We start from the raw sequence: 6,700 nt of genomic DNA, 5'->3' as shown, positions 1-6,700 counted from the left end.
CACTAGGAAGAGGTAACTATGGGGAGGAAGTGGGAGGGGAGCTGTTGCATTGTGGTAAACTGTGGTCAATGTCATGAGACAAAGTATATGTAAACTGCTATATGGAAAGTGAATTTGCTCTGTAAATCTTCACCCAAATCACAATAAAAAAAAAAAAAATTAAACAAAGAGGAGGGGACCCTTGAGGTGAGGAGGCTCCTGTAACTGAGGACAATTACCTGGAGAATAGTATTGAGGAACAATGTGAACCCCTAGCAGTCCACACCCACACTTGCTTGGGGAGGGGCCACCTTTCTCACGAAAGGGATCTGCATGGGATCTCATATGGTCTACTTCTGGCACTGTTTGGATGCACCTATTCTCTCATTAAACTCACTCCAACTTATTTGTCAACATATGTAGAGAAATTTTTAAGAGGGTTAGTACTGCAAATATAGTGTATAACATAAAAACATAAGCAAATTAATGTGATACAAATACTGCAAAGGGTTTAGTCTTTAAATGGACCTAATTAAGATATTTTGATTCTGTTTTACAAAAGGTCATTATGAGTCAGAACTGACTCAGTGACACCTGTCAACCACAACAAGAAGACATTTAAAGATGTCATTGTAGGTTGACCAACTCATCTCTGTCCACCTGGGGCTTTCCTAATTTTAGCACTGACAGTCCTTTGTTCTGGGAAGCCCCCCACCTCAACCCCAGCCAAACAGGGATGGTTGATCACTCTAACATGATATTGGTTGATACTAGTTAAAAGAAAGCCTTCATAGGATGTGCAATTCTAAATGAATCTCACAGATGTACACCAAGCTAAAGACACTAGACAGAAAAGAAATTATACTGTACATTCCCATTTGTTTGTAGTTCTAGATCAAACAGGATTGTGAAGAAAATGTTAGAACAGTGCTTACCTCTATGGTGGTGGGGAGTTTACTGAAGTGACATGAGGGAACATTCTGGCATAATGGGAATATTCTTTATCTTGACAGGTGTGGGGATTACGTGCATGTATCCATTTATCAAAACTCATCAAATAGGGCACTTAGAATTTGTGCATTTAATATATGTAAACTTTATCTAAATTGTGAAATCAATTGTAAAAGTAAACAAACAGTGACTAGAAGTATCTATTTAGGAATAAATCTACATACTCTACCAAATTGTCATGTTGACTAATTTGCATTAAGCATTTCCTTTTTTTTTTTTAGATTTTTCTTGTGATTTGGGTGAAAGTTTACAGAGCAAATTCATTTTCCATACAGCAGTGCATACACATGTTTCAAGACACTGACTGCAATTCCCCACAATGTAACAGCTCTCTTCCCACTTCCTCCCTGTAGTTACCTCTTCCCTGTGTCCTTCCCTCCCATGCACTCCGTCCCCCAAACTATCTCACTGTGCAAACACTGCCCTTCTGTTTTCCCACAAGTGACTGCTTGCTCAAAGGAGTGTATCCACCTGATGTAAATGTTCACCCCATACACCTCTCTATTGTTTGGCTGGAAGCCACAGGAGGAAGTTCAGTTCCACACCTGAAGGGTAACTAGAGGCCATAGTCTCAGGGGTCTCCTCAGGCTCCAGAAGACCAGCAAACCTGGTCTTTTTTTTTTTTTTTAATGATTTTGAGTTTTGCTCCACATTGTTCTCCCACTCTATCCAGGATCTCCTATACCGATCCCCCTCGGATCAATTGACAGTGGTAACCTGGCACCATCTAGTTCTTCCAGTCTCATGATCATATAGGCTGAAGATCACATGGTCTACTAATCCCTAGGACTCTTTCCATGTGTCTTTTTAAAATTATTATTATTCTTTGCTCTTGATGAGAAGACACCCATCATTGGATCTAGATGGTTGTTTGCAAGGTTTTAAGACCCCAGTCTCTACTCACCAAAGTAGGATATAGGACAATGTTTTTGTGTAGAATTGTTATGTCGATTGAGCATGATGTCCTCTGAGACCATGGTTGCAAGCCCACAGGCCTAACTACTCACTCAAGCAAGGTATCTGGCTGTGGCCAAGAAGTCACCACCATCTTGTCCCTTGTCATTTCTACTATACACCTGGACATTCTTCTTCTTTCTTCTTTTTTTTTAATACATTTTATTGAAATATAATTTATGTAGAGTGAAATACACAAACCTAAACTGACATGGGTCATCATATTTTTTTTTTTCAGTGTTCCCTCCCCTTTCCTTCCACCCCTGGTAACCAACAAGGACCGTTTGTTTCCTCCCATATATAAACCTTGCCTTGACTTTTTACAATAATGAACTAATCCTTCTGTGATTGACTTACTTCACTCAGCATAATGTCCTCCAAGTTCAGGCATGTTATGCGGTGTTTTGCATATTCTACCTTACTCTTTAGTATTCCATTGTGTGTAGGTACCATAGTTTGGTTATCCATTCTTCTGTTAATGGGCAGCTAGGTTGTTTCCATCTTTTTGCTATTGTAAACAGTGCTGTGATGAACATGGGTGTGCATATATCTGTTCTTGTCCTCGCTCTCACTTCTTTAGGATATATACCTAGTAATGTGATTGCTGGGTCAAATGGTACTTCTAATTCCAGCTCTTAAAGGAATCACAATACTGCTTTCCATGGTGGCTGTATTATTTTACAGTCCCACCAGAAGTGTATGAGAGTCTCAATCTCTCCACATCCTCACCAGCATTTGTTATTTTCTGTCTTGTTGAACTTTGCATTAGTTCTGGGGTGAGATGGTACCTCATTGTTGTTTTGATTTGCATCTCTCTGATGGCTAATGATCACAAGCATTTCTTTATGTATTTATTTGCTGGCTGCCCGAATATCCTCTTGGTGAAGTGTCTATTCATGTCTTCTGCTCATTTTTTAATTGGATTATTGATCTTTTTGTTGTTGAGGTGTTGGAGTTTTCTACAAATTTTAGAGATAAGTCCCTTGTCGGATATGTAATTATCAACAAGTATGAATTTGTTACTGTCATTTTGTTATGTGCTTCTCTGGGGTGTTCCTGATTTCTTTGTTTCACATAATTTTCTGTGCTGAGCTTGTTTTGTTTATGAATCATGTTATCTATCACTTCCTTCATTGCTATTGTTTTAGAATTTGCTAAATATTTGTGCTGGTCCTCTTTTTTATTTTGATGTGAAGGTTTATCATTTTTCATTGAGGCTACCTTGTGATTTATAATTTTTTTTTCCCAAGTTTAGAACAGTCCATTCTATCTTGCAGTTTTCTTGATTCTCTACCATTTAGAAGTTTTGTTGTTGTTGTTAGGTGCCGTCGAGTCGCCTCCGATTCATAGCGACCCTAGGCACAGCAGAATGAAACACTGCCTGGTCCTGAGCCAGCTCCATGATTCTTGCTACACTTGAGCCCATCGCTGCTGCCACCGTGTCAATCCATCTTGTTGAGGGCCTTCTCCTCTTTCATCGACTCTCCACCTTACCAAGCATGACATCCTTCTCCAGGGAATGGTCCCTTCTGACAACATGACCAAAGTAGATGAGACAAAGTCTGGCCATTCTTGCCTCCAAGGAGCATTCTGGCTGCACTTCCTCCGGGACAGACCTGTTAGTTCTTTCAGCAGTCCAAGGTACTTTCAGCATTCTTTGCCAACACCATAGTTCAAAAGCATCAATTCTTTGGTTTTTCTTATTCATTGTCCAGCTCTCACATGCATATGAAGTGATTGAAAATATCATGGCTTGTGTCAGGTGCACCTTAGTCCTCAAGGAGACATCTTTGCTCTTCAGCACTTGAAGGAGGTCCTTTGCAGCCGATTTGCCCAGTGCTATACGTCATCTGATGTCCTGACTGCTGCTTCCATTGGCATTGATTGTAGAACCAAGTAATGTGATATCTTTGACAATGGCAATCTTTTCTCCATTTATCGTAACGTTGCTTATAGGTTCAGTTGGGAGGATTTTTGTTTTCTTTATATTGAGATGTAATCCATACTGTAGACTGTAGTCTTCAATCTTCATCAGTAAGTACTTCAAGTCATCCTCACTTTAAGCAAGCAAAGTTGTGTTGTCAGCATATCGCAGGTTGTTAATGATCTTCCTCCAATCCTGATGCCATGTTCTTCTTCATATAGTCCAGCTTCTCAGATTATATGCTCAGCATACAGATTAAGTAAGTATGGTGAAAAGATACAACCAGGTAGTATTTCCTTTTTCTGTTCAAATGACAAGCCTCCTGGTCTATGTGTAGTTCCTCATGAGTACAACTAAGTGTTCTGGAATTCTCATTTTTCTCAATATGTTATGATCCACAGAATTAAATGCTTTTGCATAGTAAATAAAACACAAGTAAACATCTTTCTGGTATTCTATGCTTTCAGCCAAGATCCATCTGACATCAGCAATGATATCCCTCATTTCACAGCCTCTTCTGAATCCAGCTTGCATTTCTGGAAGGTCTCTGTCAATACACTGCTGCAACAGTTTTTGAATTATCTTCAGTAAGATTTTACTACGATATTTTGCATGCGATATTAATGATATTGTTTGATAATTTCCACATTCTGTGGGCTTACTTTTCTTTGGAATGGGTACAAATCCTCCAGTCAGTTGGCCAGGTAGCTGTCTTCCAAATCTCTTGGCATATCCTAGTGAGTGCCTCCAGTGGGGCATCCATTTGTTGAAACATCTCAATGGGTATTCCATCAATTCCCGGAGCCTTGTTTTTTGCCAATTCTTTCAGTGCAGCTTTGACTTCTTCCTTCAATGCCATTGGTTATTGATCATATGTCACCTTCTGAAATGGATGAAGATCAACCAGTTCTTTTTGGTAGTGACTCTGTGTATTCCTTCCATCTTCTTTTGATGCTTTTTGCATCATTCAGTATTTTGCCCATAGAATCTCTCAATATTGCAACTTGAAGCTAAAATATTTCTCAGTTCTTTCAGCTTGAGAAATGCCAAGTGTGTTCTTCCCTTTTGGTTTTTTAACTCCAGGTCTTTGCACATTTCATTATAGTAATTGCCTTTGTCTGCTCAAGCTGCTCTTTGAAATCTTCTGTTCAGCTCTTTTATCTTGTCATTTCTTCCATTTGCTTTAGCTACTCTTCGCTGAAGGGCAAGTTTCAGAGTTTCTTCTGACATCCATTTTGTTATTTTCTTTCTCATATTCTTAATGACCTCTTGCTTTCTTCATGGATGATGCTCTTGATGTCATCCCACAATTCTTCTGGTTTTTGGTCACTGGTGTTCAATGGATCAAATCTATTCTTTAGATGGTCTCTAAATTCAGGAGATATATTATCAAGGTCATATTTTGGCTCTTGTGGACTTGTTTTAATTGTCTTCAACTTCAAGTTGGACTTGCATACGAGCAGTTGATGGTCTGTTGCACAAACAGCTCCTGGCCTTGTTTGGCTGAAGATATTGAATTTCTCCATCACCTCTTGCCACAGAGGTAGTCAATCTGATTTCTATGTACTCTATCTGGTGAAGTCTGCATGTATAGCCACCACTTGTGTTGTTGAAAAAAAGGTATTTGCAATGAATAAGTCATTGGTCTTGCAAAATTCTATCATGTGATCTCCAGTGTTATTTCTGTCACAAAGGCCAAATATTCCAACTACCAGTGATTCTTCTTTGTTTCCAACTTTTGCATTCCAATCACCAGTGATAAGCAACACATCTTGTGCATGTTCCATCAATTTCAGACTGCAGAAGTTAATAAAAATCTCCAATTTCCTCATCTTTGGCTTTGGTGGTTGGTACATAAATTTGAATAATAGTAGTATCAAGAGGTCTTCCTTGTAGGTGTATGGATATTATCCTATCACTGACAGCATTGTACTTCAGGACAGGTCTTGAAACATCCTGTGTGATGATGAATGCTACCCCATTCTTCTTCAATTTGTCATTCCCACCATAGTAGATCATATGGTTGTCTGATTCAAAATGCCCAAAACCTGTACATTTCAGCTCACTAATGCCTAGGATATCAATCTTTATGCATTCCATTTCATTTTTGACAACTTCAATTTTCCTAGATTTGTACTTCATACATTCCTTGTTCTGATTATTAATGGAAGCTTCCAGCTGTTTCTCAATTTGATTTGTGCCATGTCAGCATATGGAGGTCCTGAAAGACTTACTTTATCCCTGTCATTAAGGTTGGTTCTACTCTGATGAGGCAGCTCCTTCCCAGTCCTATTTTGAGTGCCTTCCAACCCAAGAGGCTTGTCTTCCTGCACTGTGTGGGACAATGTTTCTGAGCTATTCATAAAGTTGCCCAGTACTGTATCAGACAGTGTTTCTCTGCTATTCATAAGGTTTTCCCTGCCCAATTTTTGAGAAGTGGATGGCCTCCTTCTTCCTAGTCTGTAAGCTGCACTGAAACCTGTGCACCATGTGCACCTCTGCTGGCGTCTGAAACACCAGTAGCAGAGCCTCAAGCCTCACAACAATGTATAAGCCCCACAGGAAGGCAAACTGACAGAAAAATGTGTCTCCCTTAACTGTTGGAAACCTCTGCGCCCTCCCCTTACCTAAATCCTACCTGGAACCTGCTGCTTTGTGGTCCCTGGCTGCTCCCTCCCTTTCCTGGTTCTAGGGGGCTTGGGGCCTAGTCTTGCCTCCATCTTCTTTACCTGGATATCCTGCCATTCTGGAAGTCCCCGGCCTCTCCTTCTCTCTCCCTTTCCTGGCTCTGGGAGGCTTTTGGCCAGAAGTTCTGTAACTACACAATTTTTC

The sequence above is a fragment of the Orycteropus afer genome, unplaced genomic scaffold (genome assembly GCF_000298275.1).
Source record: "Orycteropus afer afer isolate SDZICR_OR568_19922 unplaced genomic scaffold, OryAfe1.0 scaffold00085, whole genome shotgun sequence".
NCBI lineage: Eukaryota > Metazoa > Chordata > Mammalia > Tubulidentata > Orycteropodidae > Orycteropus > Orycteropus afer.
The sequence above is the reverse complement of the archived record's forward strand: the minus strand, read 5'-3'. Positions refer to the sequence as shown.